The sequence below is a fragment of the Zeugodacus cucurbitae genome, chromosome 4 (assembly GCF_028554725.1).
Source record: "Zeugodacus cucurbitae isolate PBARC_wt_2022May chromosome 4, idZeuCucr1.2, whole genome shotgun sequence".
NCBI lineage: Eukaryota > Metazoa > Arthropoda > Insecta > Diptera > Tephritidae > Zeugodacus > Zeugodacus cucurbitae.
This window is the reverse complement of record NC_071669.1, coordinates 67,629,662-67,649,184: the sequence shown is the minus strand read 5'-3', so window position 1 is coordinate 67,649,184 and position 19,523 is coordinate 67,629,662. Positions and strand designations below refer to the sequence as shown.

Genomic DNA, 19,523 nt, shown 5'->3' with positions numbered 1-19,523 from the left:
TTAAAATTTTTAATTGTTTCAAAACAATTTTCGCTATTTTAAAATATATTCACTCATTTCCTTCGAAATCTTTTGTATTAAAAAACATTTACAAAATTCATGCAAACTTTAAATTATTTTAAGTGTGAACAATCTAAAATGCAACAACAAAAAAATTTCCAACAATTCAAAAAAATATTTGTAATAAATTAATATTGAACAGATCCTTCACTCCCAAAAATGAAAGAAAAAAAAAACACAAAAAGTTCGCCCTTAAATCGCCAGTTTCGGAAACACATAAAACTTTCTCAAACACACAATTGCAGGTAACCCCGCTAACAACAACAACAAGCATCAAAAAACAAAGAACGCACAAAAACGCTATAAAAATTATTTATTGAACAGTAGAAACAAACATTCAGCTACTTGTGCTTTACGAGAAGGTGTGAACTGTCTGCCAGCTGCGACCGCAAAGGCAAAAGTTGCCACAAAATCGCCTCGAAACACAACGAAAACAATTCATATAAATTTGTATTGAGCAGAGGCTGCCAGCGCCACCACCACCCGCTCGGCCAAATACAGTACAATCTATCTCGAGCACAAGCGTACAAACAAGCAGCAGCAGCGCTACGCAGCATTATGTTGCTGAGCTTTTGCTGCTGCCGTTGCTGTTATGTGTGTTGTTGTTGCTTGCTTATTTTGGTGGTGTTTTTGTTGCAGCTGTTTTGCTTCGTTATTTATTAATTTTATTTTAATGTTATTTATATTAATTATGTATGTAGCTTAATGTATAAATATACACCGACATACATACAGTTATATATGATATTTATATATATGTGTATTTGTACAATTCGAAGCAGTAATTGTGTGCGCTGCAAAGGGTGGCCGGCCACAGCATAATGTAGCGCATAACAAATGTATTTTAAATACATATATACATACATATATATATCTGATAGATATATTTATATAAAGCACGCACTGACACACACACACACACCCATATGCAGTAGAAGTTAAACAACACTGGCACAAATAAATAAATGTGGAGACACATAAAAATAAATTGCTGTTGCTACTGCTTGCTGCTTGTTGTTGTTGTTGCCGTTTGCTTGTTGGGACCACCAAGGAGTGCCGTGGTTTGTTGGCGTGCTTATTGTTGTTGCTAGCATATTACGCTCGTGTATGTCAATAATTTCTTTTATTTATTTTATTTTATTTTATATTTTATTTATTTAATTTATTAATGCTGCTGCCACAGTCGCTGCCTCTGCTGCTACTACCGCCATTATGTTGTAGTATGGCAACGCTACGCTACTTTGCTGCTTTATATTATTTTTATTGCCTTATTGTTTTTGTTGTTGCGCTTCTTATTATTTGTATTGTCAATTTTTTTTATTTTTGTTTTTTTTTTTCTGCGTGTCCTTTTTCGTGCATTTGTGCACACATATATAATATCTTTGTGAAATATTGCGCCTTCATATATTGCGTATATAATTATTAATGTACCAAATATATATTGTTGTAATTGTGTGTGTACGATATTTTGTTGTTTATACATATAATATATGGTTTTTGTTGCATATTAATATATGAATATAATAAATTGCTGCAAAGTTTTGGCAGTTCGTACGTTTATCTTCGTCTTTGTTTGGGGCCAATTACTGTGTAGCAATCACAGTGTGGCGAAATCGAAAAATTTTTTTAATATTTTTTTTGATATAACAATTTTTTTAAATAATTAATTTAATTTAATAATTTAATTAATTAAAAAAAAATATAAAATTTTGCTATAAAAGTATTTTTATTTAGTCAATCTCTTTAGGGACTTTCTTCTTATAACTTGTGGCTCTTGAAAGAGTTATGTAAATTAAGTCAAAATATTTTCCTCCATTTTCAGCTTTTCTTATTTGACTTCTTTATCTGAATATTTATTTTATAACTTATCAATTCTGTTTTCAAAATTTTTTTTTTTTAATTTTTTACTTCTATAAACTCTTAACCACAATCCAAAAAAGTCGGCCAAAACCCAAATTCTCAACTTTCTAAATTATCAAGAAATTGTTTCCTCCTCATTACTTCTAACCCGTCCGTGAAAATCTTTAATTATCGCCAACACTTCCTTTACGAAATCTAACGGTATTTATTGTTTATTGTACTAGTGTATCGCTTGCTTTCACACAACTTTTATCACTGTGCCGTCTTGCTGTGTGCGTCCTTTCTTCTGCCCAACCTTCGAGCCGTTAATACTAATTAATGTTGCTCCACAACTCACAGCATTGCCGTCATGGACCGCGTCGGAAATCCGACTTACTCATCTTTGCTGCCCCACCACACGCGACTTGGCGCCTTCACAGCCAAAAACAAACGAAGAAGATTCCATTTTATTTATATTTCTACTTTATAAGACAGCGCGGCCTCATATATACTCGCTTTCAACAAGCCCTTTGTGTACATATACATATATGTATTTCCGCTGCGTTGCTGCTGAGTAGCTCCTTTGGGTGGCTGACTGGCAGTAAGTTTGCAAAGATCGTCGTCTTCTCGCAGTCTACGAAGAAAACAAAAAAGCGCACACACAGGCACACAACTATGTACAATAACCGTTATAATAATGAGGCGAGCGTATGAAAGTAAGGACATCCGGCTGTCCTTAACATCAAGGCTGTTACGCTGAGTATGAGATGAGGCTGAGTTTGAGGCGGTTGCCACCTGTGTGCGTGTGTCTGTGAGTTCTACGGTGGGTGGCTGGTTGGTTGGTTGGTTGGCTGAGAAGTTGGTTTTGGTTTCGGTTTGTAAGGCGCGCGTAAACACGTTTATAATATGCAACAACAACAAAAACAACGGCGACAACAACATGTACCGTAGCAGCAATAGTCATAAAAAACAATGTGCACAACAATAAAAACAAAAAGGAACCTGCGGAACGACAATGGCAATGGCCAACAACAGCGATAACAACAACAACAGTAGCAATTATTATACAAGTTGTACTGGTGGTATATAAAGGAGCCTGGGTGGCGGAAGCAGGCGCACAACGTTGGCAAACTGAAGTGTAATAAATTAATAAATTACAAATTTGTTGCGCTGCAACGCTGGAAACTTTTTCACTGTTCACTGCCGCTGCTGTTCACAGCTTTTTACTGCTGCGCTTGCTTTTTCTGCGCGCATTAATTTAAGTTTTATTTATACGGTTTTGTTATATCTCTCTATATATATAGACGGCTGATATACTATATATATTTTTTATGCACATACATACATATTTATTATGTTTTGTTCTGAAAATCGATTTTCGTCGTTTGCGTCGCGCATAAATAATCACTTTTTCACCGTTTTCTTATAAAAAATTTTACTACACTGCAGCGCACTAGAATTATGCAGTTCACTTTTTTGGTATTTAAATTTTTATTATATTATAAATTCACTACAGTTACTGCACTGTCATTAATTAATTATATTTTTTGTTTATAATTTTCACAAAAATTATTTTGTGTTTTTGTTCTTGTTTTCATTTATTTTTTAACTTTCTAGCTGCCGCACATAAATTTTTGATTGCGCGTTTCTTTCACGTTTGCGGCTGTCGCCATACATCACATCACATCTGAACGAAAATAAACAGATCGCATCCAACATTTACCATTTACTCTACGCTCATTCACAAAATGTGCGCGCGGTCGCTTGGGCCGTTCAATCAAAACAGTTGCTGTTCATCATCAACATCATTACAATGGCAATTTTGCTTGCTGCTTCACACACTCTCGTCGACGTTAAAATGCGCTATTCAATTCAATCAGACGAACGACACGACACAACAGTTGAATGCGAACTGAACTCGCGTACGTGAATAAAACTCTGTGTTTGCGGTTCATACGTGGACCGAATGCAGCTTGCAGCGTCGCCAACAGCGCTGTCTACTCGCCGCGGCACACGCATACACTCTCGCAAACTCCCGTGGCACTCACACTACAAACGCGCGCCGGCCCGCTTCGCCAATTGGCTTCGTACGAGCCGCCACTCGCCGCTTCAGCTCAGTTGTTATGGCGCTGCGCTGGTATGCGTGAGCACCGTAAAGTCATTTCCTTCAATATGTGTGTGTGTGGCTCTCTCTCTCTCTCCACGCAATGCACTGCTGCCGCCTTGTGCTGCTGCTGCTGTTGTGGGTTGCTCTGGTTGTTGTTACTGTTGTTGAGGATGCCTCTGCTCCAACGGTTGCATTCCGTTTTGGGGGTGTGTGCCTGCATCTTGTGACCGTTGACAGGCGAATTCGCTGCATTTGCTCTCTGTTTCGTTTTCTCACAATTCCGTTGATCGGCAAAACACCCCTGCTGCTGCTGTGCCGACATTGAGTTGCTACGAAAGATTTGTGTTTTTGTTTAGCTTTTAGTTTTTGGTTGCAGAGAATTGTCAAAATATTTAAGAGCGCATAATTATAGTGGCGCGTTAGCAAGAGAGTATTAGTAACAGTTTTAGCAATGATGAACTTTTTTTTAATATTTGTATTAATGTTGGGTATATAATAATTGGCAAATTCATTGTTAAGATAATTAAAATAGTTTAATTAGCACAATATATTATATTTCCAAGCAATTTTAAGAAATAAAATTTTGTAATAAATCCAAAAAAAGAGCGATTTTAGTCACGTCGTATGAAGATTTCATCACAACTTGTGAGATATTGAATTAAATATTATTATACAATTATCCAACTTTTTCTAATTATTTCAATAAAATTATTTTAAATATTGGAAAATATATTAATAATAGATAATAGTGATCAAAGTGATTTCATTCACTTAATATCACTTAATAATCCCTGTTATGCAAAAACAGTCAACAATTTTGAAAATGTAGGAAATACATAATTATCTAGTAGATACATACGTATAATTATTCCAAGAAATAAGGTGATAACAACCTGATTGTTGCTGTAACAATTGACTATTAATTTTAATAAATACATTGTTAGCACTAATTCAGCTTTTAGCGAGCTATAGTTAGTTTAGTAAAACATGCATTTACACATCGCAACATTTCATAGATAATTTAAGTTTCTGAATGGCAGGCTTTATATGCAAGATTCTTATAACATTTAGTTTAAAAGGGTCCAAAGACTGCATGAAGAAAATGTTGATAAAATTCTAATTGTAAATATTAATAGAACAAATTTTTTATGTTCATTTTCATGAAAACTTAATTATTTAATTCGATCAAAATTGTAACGGAGTTTTTTGTTAGACGTGTGGTTGAGGCAATACATTTTACGGAGTTGATCTATCCACTTGATTCATACTCAGTTTAGTTTACCATTTCATAATTCACAGACTTAATTCGGAACAATGTTGCTGCAAAAAATTGGAACTCTCGACTGGAATTTATTCGAACCAGCCTAAATTATGGCGGTCACTTCATTTTTCATTTTTAAGGGGCACACCTAGTGTGGAATTTCAAAAAAAAATCTATTTAAAGATAACAGATTAAAATTTCAAATCGATATCTCAAATAGTTTTTGAGTTATAGCAATTTAAAGAGCATCAGCTCGGTAACAGTGTAAACGATCATTTTATCTTTAAACACGAAACAGCATTTTCCGAATTTGCTGCAGTGATTACTCAAAAACAAATGATCCGATCACATCGAATTTTTTTTACATGTTCTATATATAGTTCTCCGTACCTATGACTGTCGATTTTTGATTGATCAAAAAATCAAATTTTGGCAGGCCAAAAACGATCAAAATTTTGGGTAAAATTCGACTATTTTTTTTAAAACGTCAATTGTCAATTTTTGACTATTTTTTTATCGTAGATCATTGTACAGGCAATATTATATAGTTTAACGAGAATTTTTTTTTTTAGATTTCATCCACGGAGAAGGCCGGAATCACTGCAGCAGTGAAGGACCTTTTTTTCGAGCCGTTGGAGATCGACTATAACATAAAAAATATTTAATATTTGTCTTCAAAAATTTCACTGTATATTTTTGAAATATGTGTAAATATATTCTTAAATTTTTTAAATAATTGATAACCATTACACTAGGTGTGCCCCTCAAAGCATAATGTCAGACTCTTGTTTTTTATAATAATGCTAAACACGCCATAAAATTAAATTATATTCGTATTATTTCTTCTTGAAGACCGCATGTCTAAAAAAAAACACCCTTTATTTGTCCCAACGAAATTCTCTTGCCTTTATTTATATTTTTTTCTACGTCAACCAAACTTAGAACGCAAAGATACACCAAGAATGGCTTCCAACAATCATATAATTCACTACTACTTAAATTAATTGCAAGAGCATTAAGCTTTAGTATAGGTCAACTGATGGGAAAGAATTTAAACATATTGAGGTATATAGAATAAGTCAGAAATATAATTTAAAAATAGAAGGTCAATCGCAATAAAAATTAGAAAATGTGTAAAATCTATTAAAGAAAACATAGATATATTATAAAATATATTTTATTTTTAAATTAATTAATTTGTTTTATTTTTAAAACAAAAAAATCATCCAATAAAAACCTGGTTAGAAAAAATCGCCCAAATGACACGATTACGAACTTGTATTTCTTATTTTTTGTTTGAAAATTTTAAGCAATAAAATAAAAAAGTTTTTAAAATCATAAATGATTGTTAAATTAGTTGTCTTCATGTTTTTAAGTAATAAATAATATGTATGTTTGAATTTTAGTATAACGTTTTTTATAGATATTAAAATAAGTGATTGTGGTCTACAGTTCTCTCGATTTAGAAAAAAAATATTGCTGAAGATAAATAAAAACTGTAAGACTCCTGAAATGATGTAATCAACGAAAATCAAGAATTTTATGCATCAAATTTCAACTGATCGGATTAGACTGATCTATAGTTAAATACACTAAAAGAATATGCATATATGTATGTATATACAATTCGTTAAAAAGTTTTTGAAGTCGAAATTATTTGATTCCTATTTTTTGACCCTAACACCAATGAAAAAAGAAATGAGAATTACATATTTTTACTTTTTGCAGTACAAAAGAAAATCATTTAATCACTATTTAAAATAAATCGAATTGAAAAACAGAAAATATTTAATTGTTTGCAAAATATTTGATTCAGTTGATAAGAATTATATATAATTTCAGATAAGAAATAATAATCATCATTTTAATGCAAAATTAGTAATTTAATTTATCGATTATTATTTAATTGTAATAAATTAATTTAATATTATAGTTGATTATATAGATAGAAGCATGTTTCTATTTCAATAAAACCTTTCTAATTCAAAAACTGAAGCATTCAACGCTATGAGAAAGCCTTATAATTCTTTTGTACCGAAGAAATATAATACATTTCCATCAAATAAGTAAATAACAATCTCCAACCATAATTCTATCAAGTATTCCAAATTTCGCGAAATAATCTACGAAATGAGAAAAAAATCATTGCATGATTTCAATTAGTCCGCGTATATGCATAATATTAGCGTGATATGTTGGCCACCCAATAGCGTACATGGGTATATATACAACCACAGCACTAGTATATGTACATCCTTATGTATAAGACTAGAAACTACTATCTAGTATTGAGCATGAACATGAGTAAGCTGCCTTATACTTGTATTAATAGGCAAATGCACATACATATCTACATATGTACATATATACTTACATTAGTGCACTTATATGCATATGTGCATATAGGCGTGCATGAATGTCTCATAAGTCAAAATTCATTTGTATGCAAATTCTACATTGTTGTAGGCTTCACTCACGGCACCTTTCCCCATATTTCGCAGCAATTACAACACGACAAACTGCAAAGGCAAAAAGTAGTTTTTATACAACTACAGACATGCATACATACATATGTACATGCAAAGCGACGAACGCATGTAAATGGATCGTGTGCATTTAAAAACCAGTCAACGGGTCCTACGGCGCCCACTTTTGCAATGGTAGTTTCGGTAGAGCTGCTTGGGTCCAGCCACCTTCAAGACATTTCCGCAGTTGCCAGAAAGAAAGAGAAGAGCTCGCAATAGAGACGAGCGCCGCCGCTGCAACGTAAAAAGTCTTTCACTTCCACTTCGTCGGGCCATGGCTGTGTGTGGTATCGTTGTCGCTGTCGTCGTCGGCGACGATAGTTTTGCCCATTGCTTGCAAAAAACTTGCATAATTGTTCTTGTATGTGTTGTTGCCGTCTATTTAACCAGCCAAGTCGTGCAATGTTGACGAAGAGCTGGAGAATTGCTGCTGAGAAAGAACAACAACTCTAAGCCACGCCTTCCACAGTGTGCTTGCAGTTGTTGGCACATATAACAGGGAATGAGTGTAGTTTCTCTGTGTGCTCGGCCAACACAGCACAGCACAGCACCTACCAAAGCCAACCTGCTGCTATCGCCTTACCAAGCATGCAAGAAAGCCCCCACCCTCTCGTCCCACAAACAACAACCATGGTATGATGTGGCCTCGTGCTCTCGCTCGTGTGTGCTACACAATTGCTTCGCTCATTTGTTCATCGTGCCCATAGTCGCTCTCGCTCGTTGGCTCTTCTTAACTACGACATTGTTGTTGTGCTGGGGCAATGTTGGAGCTTGGGCAAAAAAGAGCAAAAATCGTGTTTGCATTTTAACAGTGCAGAAAAAACGCTCAAGCACAAGTAGCAACAAACACAAGGGACAACAACAAATACACGGTGTGCTCCCACAAATGGTGAGAGTGTGCAACAACAAAGCTACGGTGTGACGTCACACAGTAGGCGGTGCTTAAAATGAATGTCCCGTGTTTGGTAAACGAATGTGCGAATCGGACAGTCGGTGGGGAGTGTGAGCTGGCGTTGAGTAGGGGAAAAGTGGTAGGCACTGGACACGAACTGGCGTTATAACGGAACGAAGTGTGTGTGTATTAACAACGAGTGTTGTTGTTGAAAGTGGCGCTGCTTGTGGTGGTGCAGGGCATGTAGGTGGTAATATAGACCGTTGTGTTTGTTGTTGTTATTGTTGTTGTTGTTAGTCTTATTGTTATTGTTGTCACCAATGCCACGTGCTCGCTTGACAGCAGTCAGCAACAACTACAACAGCATTGTTGTTAATACAACAACAAACATGTTGCGGCAATACAACAACACAAGCAACAACAACAACAGCACTGCATCAGCCAATGCAATGCACTATTGCATATTTATATAATTGTTGTTGTTAGTTTTTACAGGCAATTGTTGTTGGCATTGCGTAAGTTTTCATATTTAAATTCGCGTTTATACGTTGTTGTCGTTGTTATACTGCAGTCGAATGTTGCAGCCCACTCACCGTTGATTGGCGACAAAATCCGCCCCTAAAGCGAATTTATAATTTCAATAAATTCTATATTTTATTATACAACCACTATGCCATGCCAGCAATAACAATAACAATAACAACAACTATAATTTGCACAGATTGATTGCGCGTGAGTAAGCATTAGTTGACTGATTCTTTCCGCATTGTCTACAATAACAAAGCTGTAATTTATTGTAATTAGTCGGAGAAAAAGAAGGTGTGCTCCCCATTCGATGATTTGATGTGCTGATGACTATTTCCGAGAAATATATTGTATAAACTATATATTATTCAATAGCGGCATGCAATTAGATTTTACTGAAGGTCTTAAATATTTTTTCTATTAATAATTTTAATTATAATTTTATTATATAGTTTCGGTATGATCATCGCAAAAGAAGTGATTCTCAGATTTTATTCATTAGAAAAGCATGTTGACTCAAGCCAATAAAAAAATAAAAAAAAAACAAATTCGGAAACTCCAATGGCCTTACTTAGTTTTACAAAATAAGTGATCTGATTCACTGAAATTAGTCGGTCTGTTCGTTAGAATATTAATCATCATAGGATTCGAATTTCTTAAGAAATAAACTTTTTGCATTCTCGAATTTATTGTAAACTCTTTGGCTTATCCTTCATAGCAATATTACGATTAACAAAGAGTCCAAAATTCGTACACCCATTTACCAGGAATGTTCAAATGTAACTCCAAGGTTTTAATATAGTTGTAATTAATGCTTCCAAGAAAGATTTTGAAGATTTCTAAAACGCAGCATAAAAAATAATGAACGTACATCTATTATGGAAAGGCTCGTCTTGGATTGCTCAATAAATCAGCCACGTTTGTTTTAAAAAAAGTTGGAGATTTGCCTGAATGAAAAAGAAGTCTTACTTTAGTCGGATCTAAAGAAAAGGGGTTTTCAAAAAGAACGCTACAAAAGTACACTGATAGGGACAGCAAACGACGCCATATTTTTCCTCGCTCTTTGAACATTTCTCTTCAGTAAGGTTTGACATTTCATCATGGAAAGATGACGATCCAACAACGTGTCGAGATTATTAAAATTTACTACCGAAATTCGGAGTCAATGCCTTCAACTTTAAGAGCACTAAGTCCAATTTATGGTCGTCATAATCGTACTGCCAGATCAACAATTCAGCGTCTAGTGGAAAATTTGATTCCGCAGGCACAGTACAAAATGTTTCCGTGCCAGTGAGACAAAGAAGTAACCGTAGTGTCGAGAATATTGCTACCGCTAGCGCATCAATTGAGGAAGACCCATATCAATCTCGCACATGTCGTTCTCAAGAGTTGGGCATCTATGTGCCGTCGTTGTGGCGAATTTTGCGAAAAGATCTTGTGCTCCATCCTTACAAGATCAAAATTGAGGCTAGAACTAAAGCCGCTTGACCACCAAAATCGTCGTATGCTCGTGAATTGGGCTGAGCAACAACTTGATAATTATCCGGATTTTCATCGAAAAATCATCTTTAGCGATGAGGCTCATTTCTGGCTGAACGGCGTCGTCAATAAGCAAAACATGCGTTATTGGTCAAGTAGCAATCCACGCTTACTCCATGAGTCACCATTGCATCCCGAAAAATTACTGTTTGGTGCGGTTTATGGGCCGGCAGCGTCATTGGGCCGTACTTCTTCCGTGATGTACAAGACAAGTTACTATGAATGGGTATCGAAAATTATTGGCCCCAATTGGATGATATGGACTTGGACAAAATGTGATTCCAAGAGGACGGCGCCACAAGCCATACAGCGAATGTCACAACCGATTTATTGAAAACCAAGTTTGGTGAACGGGTTATCACGCGAAATGGCCCAGTCAATAGGTCGTAAGATTTGACGCCGTTAGACTAATTCCTGTAGGACTAGATCAAATCTATGGTCTATGCCAAAAAGCCAGCGACGATTGATGAACTTCGTACGAATATCGGAAGTGAAATTGCAGTAGTATCGGCCGATTTATGCTTGAAAACCGTCGAAGATTGAGTACAGTGTCTGGAGTTCTTCAAGCGTGCCCTTGCTAGCCATACAAAAAAAATCGAGTTACATACATAATGACATCGAATGTACTCTTATTGGCAAACCCTTTATTATTAGAATTTTAAATGAGGATTACATCACTATCGTCAAATTTCATCTTATTCTTTCGATTTCATCCGAAGAAATACCACTAAATTATATATAGAGAAAATTGTATATGCAATTAAATGTTTCCTGAGGTTTATAACAAAATGGCGGACTTGCAGATGTTTGTTTGCCGTCTGTCATCTACTGTAGCCTTCCGCAGTCGAAACTAAAAAAACAATTTGACCCTAATATTATGAAGGAAGAGAAAGAATAAGCCAGATTCTGAAAATTTGCTGGTTTGCTTCAGGTTTAAAAATCACATCGCATCTTCCTTAAGTATCGAGAATCACTTACAATCTTTTAAAAAAAAAAACTTTGGGAAGGGGTTAAGAAATTACCTTGAAGCTATAACTATACATTTTCGACCTAAAATATTATAAGTTGCACTAATTATATAAGTTTTAGCCAGAAATTTTACTCACTCAAATTTCATACGAAAGATATTCAGCATATTTTCTGCCAATCTGCAGAATTATTACACAAATTGGATTCACAGCAATTTTAAAAGAAAAGCACTATAAAATGAAATGACTGTTCAAGATTTCATAAATTTGCCATAGTCTTTAAGAAGATATACATTTTGTTTACGAATATGTACAGCAAACCTTGAAATTTACAATCATCAATTACTTTAAACAAAACTAAGAGACATCCTTGTCGTTGCAATGGAAAAAAATGCGAAAAAAGTGAAAAGGAAAAATCTAACATTCAAATAGGAAATGAAAACTGTTTCCGACTCAAAGAGTTAGCGAAAAATACTAGTGTACGAAAAAAGTGGAAAAAAAGTATCAATAAGAAGTAGCTGAAATGGAATGAGTCAGAAAAGAAAAATGGCGGCCCAAGATGCGTTAGTTGATGGATGAAAGCAATGACTTCAAAGTGGAATTATTGAGAGATGAATCAGAGTGTACGTATAGCTTGGACAAATTGAGGTGCTCGACAGAAAATCGATTAAAAAGAAGAAATCCAGCCAACACCAACAACCGCAGCGACATCCGCATCAAAGTGAATAACCACGGAACGGGTTGTGCAGAAGCGAAAAAAAAACCAAACGGCGACGAATAAGAAAATTGAAAGAGTACAGGAAGTGGACACTTCCACTAGCGTAAAGCAATTGTAAAGCTTTTTGATGGTCATCACCATACTCGTACTGAGTGGGTTATACGCCATAGATGTCCAAAGCGATGGGCACTTTGCAAACACTTGAAATGTTTCGTTTAAAGACGATATTGGAGGTAAACAAAAGAAACTGTTTGGCAGGGCTTAAATGAACTATCACTTTATAAAAATTATATTTCTTCTAAAGATTTATATGCCATAACAAGGGGCTAAAGACATTCTACAATATTTTCTAAATCTTTTATGTTTCAAAAAATTGGTATAAAGACAGAACCGAGTAACCTCAAAACAGTCTGTACTTATAACCATACTTCCTTAAAAAGTTAGACTCAGAATAAAGCTAAGTTCTCATACGCCTTCGTTTAGTTTGTCATGAATCTTGATTTAATGATGATCCCTACTAGGTAAGCTTTGCCACCTTGATTCTTCTTAAAAATATACATATTCTCCCGGCAAAATTATAGTCTATTTCTCAATTTTAAACTTTTTTGTGGCAAGAAGACACTCTGTTATGCTTAGATCTAATTAAAAAGACCTTTATATTCTTGATGAGAGGTATCGAACGGATATACCACTTCCAACAACTACACCAGGACTGGGAAAAGCCCTTAGTTTTAGAGGGATTTATCAAAGTATTAGTCGAAATCGAGTTTTATTTCCCCGAAAATTTATAATTCGACCGATCAGATTAGATGGTATAAATTTTTTAGCTTTTATTTAAATTTTTAAAATTTTCGTATTCAATATGACTCTGCCCGTCACAGTTACAACAACCTCTAGAAATATCCTTCGATTAGAAATTGAGCCTTACATATAAAAACGAAAATAATTAAATACATTTTATGGAAGAAAAAATTCACATAAAAACACACATCAGAAAGGCTTAGGCGTACCAAAGCATACAAAAACAAGTTGAAGAAAAATATGCCAGCTTTTCTGGCCAAAGCACGTTCGATGTATCTTTTCGATGTTTTCACAAACATAAAACACATATACATGTATGCCAATGCAGTGAAAGACTAAGGCAAATAAGCTTTCGCAGTAAAATTATACGAATCTCTCGTGTAGAAAAAATTCAGCATTAAAAAATTGTCGCCACTCACATTTACTCACACGATGCCGACGATAAACCACCGGCTGAAGCAAGGAAAAATAAGAGCCTACAAAATTACGACATTGCCAATAGAAACATACGCAACCAAGCCTACACTTTATAAGAGACACACTTTTCTAGGTAGACAAAGGTTTTAGTTCGCAACTAGCAATGTTTTAGTACATACAAACTACCATAGACTGGTCCACTAACAAAGCGAATAAAATTTGAGGTAGAACATAACACTTTCTAAGGGCTCATTGAAGACTTTTGGTACGACTCATCGCATGAGGTTGCCAAATATCTACTTAGTATGTATGTGCTTCATTGGAGACTTCAGGTCTCTAAGGAGATAACAAAATCAGAATTCTGTCTGAAAGTAGGGACACGAATGAAAATGATCTGCCACAAGAACGTACTCTTTGTACTAATTTTATTGTTTAAAGAATATCGACCTTCAAGCAGAGATGCTATCCAAACACATACAAGCAATGCGATACAACCTCCCATCCGTGCTCCCCTAGCTTCTGACGAGTCATAAACGAAGTGTGTGGTCTGGCGTTGTCCTGGTGAAGCAGTACACCCTTCCTATTGGCCAATTCTGGACGCTTCTGGTCGATCGCCTGCTTCAAGCGGTCCAGTTGCTCGCAGTAGATGGTAGTATTAAGCGTCTGGCCATATGGGAGCAGCTCATTGTGGATGATTCACCTTCCAATCCCACCAAACACACAGCAAAACCTTCCTTTAGGTCAATCCCGGCTTGGCCACTGTTTGGGACGATTCACCGGCCTTCGACCACGTCCGTTTTCGTTTGATATTGACGTACGTGATCCATTTTTCGTCGCCAGTCACCATCCGCTTCAAAAATGGGTAGAGTTCGTTCGGTCCAGAAGGTTTTTTTTTTGTCAAATCATGCGGCACCCAAACATCAAGTTTTGTTGTGTATCCAGCCTTCTGCAAATGGTTTCAAATGGTTTCAAATGGTTTGGTGACTAACTCCCATCTTCTGGGCAATGTCACGAGATGCTACAAGCCGGTCCTAGATATTTTCCATGATTTGATTGGTATTCGTCGTCACAGGTCTTCCGCCGGTTGGCTTATTCATGGTGTCTTTTTCACCCGCTCTGAATCGTCAAAACCATTCCTTTGCAGTTCGAAGCGCTTAAACGGGGAATGCTGATCCGTAAGTTAAGCCAAGAAACTTGTTACCGAATCTCATTTCATAATTTAAAGATAATTCTCCGACAGCTTTGAACCCTACCTTCTTCGTAGTAAAAAAATATTCCCAAATTACCCAAGATCAAGGGTCAAAGGAAAGTCACGAATGCGATATCCGACTACTTATATATTTTGTGAATCGACGTCAAAATCAATCTATCAATATTCCAGATACCGCCATTTCAAAACTAGTCAATTGTCCTACAATTTCTGTTCGAACATGTACCTACATTTGCATTTATGTGTAGTTGTTGGAAGATTTTCTACGTACCCGGCATTTCATCCGTGCAAGCTGTAGGCATAGAAAGATCACAGCGAGCAAAAACGCTGCATTTGGTGGCAGTTGCTAGGGACATACGAGGCTATCACAACTCACATCCAACGCCTTACCGCCCACAGCACCCACAATGCATGGGTGCAGCACTCAAGTCAGCTGCAGAAGGCCTAGGCGCTGTGTAACGCCACAAAAAGGGTGTGGTAAGGAGTGCAACTTTCGAAATTGTTCTCGGACTTGCCACAGTGTCGTGTGTATACGCCAGGCAGCGGAGCCTGATTTGCTCATCCTAACCGTTCAAGCGATGCAAGCACAAGCCCAAACATCAGCGTCGCCGACGCCAACGCCAATGCCATCGTCGTCGTCATCACAATCATCAACGACACTCGATATTCTGGCGGATGCTTCGCCTACGAGCAACGCACGGGGACACGGACACCAATTGTAGTGCGTTCGTTGTTGTTGTCGCAAGCTGGTAAAAAGATATGGTTGCGGCGTGTGTAGCCGGTCGGCGGATATAACGGTATGCAAAATCGAAAATTTTCCAAACAAACATTAGATTTTCTTCCGCCATAGTTTTATTTCTATTTCGCCTCGGTCGCTTGTCCGGGCCATAAGCTTATGCATATGTATATTGCTGCACATACACCGAGTTGTTGTATATGCTTCAATTACGCTTTGTTGTTGCTTGCGTATTTATTGTTGTTACTGTAGTTTTTTGCAACTCACAGTGCAGTGCATTGGCCATGCCTGGCTTCCGGCGCATCAGCGACCGTCTCTTCCTTCTCCAACAGCTTCTTCCTTTATTGCGTTTTACGCGAGCCTACTTCAACTTGGACGCACACTTTCACAAAGGATTCTAATGATTTCTCTGCGCGCTAATGTTTACTTGCCCGGCCACTCCGGTTCGGCCATCTTCCCATCGACGCGCTGGACGTGGGCTTTATGCCTTCGGTATATGCGTGTTGCCGGTTTGGAAATCACCTACGAGTATACATGCGAATACGCATTTCGAGCTCACTATGAGATTTTTATTTTCATTTGTTTTGTTGTTGCCTCGTTTTTATTGGCGGCCCATGTAAATCGCCGCCGTTGAGAAATAGGCGGAAGAAACATGGGCCAACTCGGCTCAGGCACAGGAAATGCGTTGCTGCAAAGGATTGCAAAGCAATGCGCACACATTTGCATTGTTCGCTTTTCATTACCTTCGCCATTCGACGAATTCGTTTGTCGGTTATTCGACGTTTGCTTGTGGCAATAACGCAAATAAATTCAATCGAGCTCCAAGTTTGCACACACCAATCTAAAGCCGTTTTGTTTATGCGCCTCCACAAGTTTTGGTTGCATTCGAAGAATGCGTTGAGATGTTAAAGGGTGTGCCTTGATATTGGAATTACAGATAATTCTTCTTTTTGTATAATACTTTCAGTTAAATAGGAACCCGTTCGTAGAACGTATGCTATATATTATCTAAAGTAGGTGGACCAAGCCTCAAAACGTCCATTTCGTTGATACTCATTTTTTTGAACGATTCAGCAGGTACAACAAAACAATCCCCCAACCATTTATTTCTTAACACTATTAAGATCCAAAAGAAGTAGAAGACCACAAATGTCGAAGAAGACTCTAAACATCAGTCACACAATTAGGCTCCCTGTTAAAATCGTTTCATGGAAATCATATGAGTTTGGAGTTGAGCTTAATATCCACAAATAAGAGAATCCGGTATTATATTAGAAGAATTAACAGAAATATTAGAGATGTTATATTAGGGACTTCAGTCGACGATATCTAGCAGAAGAATCACGTAGTGGGTCACTTCGACGTAGTCCTTATGTACAGATATCGGTAGAAATCAGAAAGAACATTATTTTGTATTCAATAGGAGGCTCAAAGTCTTTGATAAAAGATGAAAATATTTTCCACAAATAAAACCGAACCTACTATGGATTTATAGAGAATGCTACGCCCGTAACAAAATGATTCTATAAGGAAAAAGAAAAAGACGGAAAGAAATCAATTGATATAGGCGAATTAATCAAAACTAGTAAAGAACTGCTTCAATAACTTCCGAAGGGTCCTAAGATGAGAGCACGACAGATATCCAATTATCTCTCGGCTGGTAATGTCAAGCCTCCGGGGCATATAATATTATGGGATATCATCGAGAGGCATACAATAAATAAAAAATCAATAGCTCAATCTGGCAAATAGTTAAATTTTTTAGTTTTTTTTTCTTTCCGGTTTTCAATGATAGGTTCAGTCATATCTTGAGTAAACTGTGGTTTCTGAACATTTAAAAGAATTAATATGAAGCGCACCCTGTATCGGATTACGCGAAAACTATTAATTTAAGAAGCTCGAAATCATTCAACTGTTTTGTGAAAGCAATGAACGGACGATGGAAGAGCGGCAAGGATATACTAGAGAAGGTAGCAGCGCTGAATCCTTTTGAAAGCAGCTCATGTGCAGCTAAAATAGAACACTACAACAACACTTACGCATCACGTAAAACCAGCAAGTGAACAATATAACAATCAAAAGGCAACGAACAACAACAACGAGGAAAGAACACCGTAAATTACCATTTTTGGCTGCAAAGCGCCGTAAAGAAAATACGAACGAATGCAAGCGCAAACGCATTCATTGCACAACAATAGGCAAATGCGTGAATTACAGCAAAAGTGATTAGAATGTAAAGGGATGTGGAGGCAGTGATGGTGGCAAGTTGATATGAGGCGAAGAAGTGAGCTGTGCTGCAAAGCTGAAGGAATGGCTTAAAGAAACAAAACTATTTTTTCACGCGACTTAGCCACTCAAATTATTTGGCAGCTTAATTCAATAAACCGTTCGAAACATTCTCATAAATACCTATTGAAGGTATGGTATGGGATACACCACCACCAACCTCATTAGTTACACGTTGTATGAACTCACAAGCCTCTTTGATAATTCTTACTCTCAGATGATAGATGCTGAACTAAGAACTTTAATACATTATTTTAGAGCCAATCTCTATTAGTCTATATGGAATTCTAAATTAAAGTCATCCCTCGACAATCGATAACACAATCTAATTGCTCGAAAGAGTTTAAGTAAGGATAGTTTCAATTATTTATCTTGGGAAGCCGATCTTCAAAGAAGCCACAATATTGAGCGAAGTATTGTAAAATACACTCTCTAGAATTAATGGACCAGATGTCGTAATAGTTAAAGTGACACAACACAACCAAATAAGATTATATTCAATCAAAATTGTCGCGATTCCCGCAGACCAGAAGAGGTACATTGTTGCTGTCAATCGAGAGTTTGATACAATCATAACTGAAACAGACGGTGTAAAGGGAGATTCCTTTTTAAGTTCTAAGTAGATACATAAGTTCTAAGTACATAATTTCATCCATGAAGACAATTTTATGTACCCCTTTACAATCGTATAAGAGGACTCACATGCAGTACGAACTTTACAACTAAGTCTATTCAGAAATCACACATCCATGCGGGAGAAAACGTACTATATGAAGGGCTGCAGTGTCTTCAGCTCAGAAAGTATTGAATGCTATTCCAGCTGCTGTTAAAAAGAAAAGGCAACCTTCTCTGCATAGAAATGGAAAAAGACTCGTTCTCAACAGGCGGTCCTAAGTTGCTCAAAATCAACAATGGTTAAAATAATAAGGTGGCAAAGCAATATATCGCTAAAAAATCGCTATATCGCTCACTAAAATCATTATTTGAAACGATCGAGTTGAGATTTAAAATTTATAATATTTCACAGAATAATCTGATCTTATATTGCTTTCTAATCTAAAAAAAAATATTTTTATGCAGAGAGCATTGCAGATCTTAGACTACCATTACATTTATTTAAATAGTTTTTTTCTTTATTCCTACTACTCCTTTGTAGTTCAGATCGCCACTCGTTAATCCTCTCAACCACTCAACTATTATCACCACACTAAGCTGTGGGCGCTCAAGCGCTGAACAAAAACTAATCCAACAATTAAAAGCTCTAATCTACTAATTGCAACATGTTTTAATTGTTTTCACCGCACTATGTTTTCACTTACATATATTTTTGCTATTTTACTTTGACTATTTTTCGCAACACCAACAACAACAAGTTGCTACTCACAACCATTTATGTTCAAGAGTAGTCTTTGTATATGGTCTCCTCATTTGGAGCTACATATAAGGGAGACACACAGACAACATATGGATACTCACATGTATGTATGTATGTGTGTTTAGAATAGACTACCAAGTTGAATTTACATCAGTTTTCTTTTTTCTCCACTCGCGTGAAAATAAAGGCAGCTCTTCAAACCAAACTTAACTCAACTTGACCTCGCTTTATACACTAAATGGACAAAGAGTGCACCGGCATTAC

The 19,523-nt window shown here is 36.4% G+C and overlaps 1 protein-coding gene across 8 annotated transcripts in view; it reads right to left on the bottom strand.

Annotated features, from left to right (window-relative positions):
- LOC105214101 (protein bric-a-brac 2) overlaps positions 1-3,829 on the bottom strand; it is an 81,180-nt gene extending 77,351 nt beyond the window's left edge. For 4 of the 8 annotated variants that reach the window (XM_011187311.3, XM_011187332.3, XM_011187322.3 and 1 more), the window contains exon 1: positions 3,058-3,829. The gene's annotated coding sequence lies outside the window, so the exon portion shown is untranslated. The remainder of the gene's footprint in view (positions 1-3,057) is intronic. The other 4 variants (XM_054228528.1, XM_054228529.1, XM_029040267.2 and 1 more) reach the window with 2 other exon arrangements.
- Between the last annotated feature and the right edge of the window lie 15,694 nt (positions 3,830-19,523).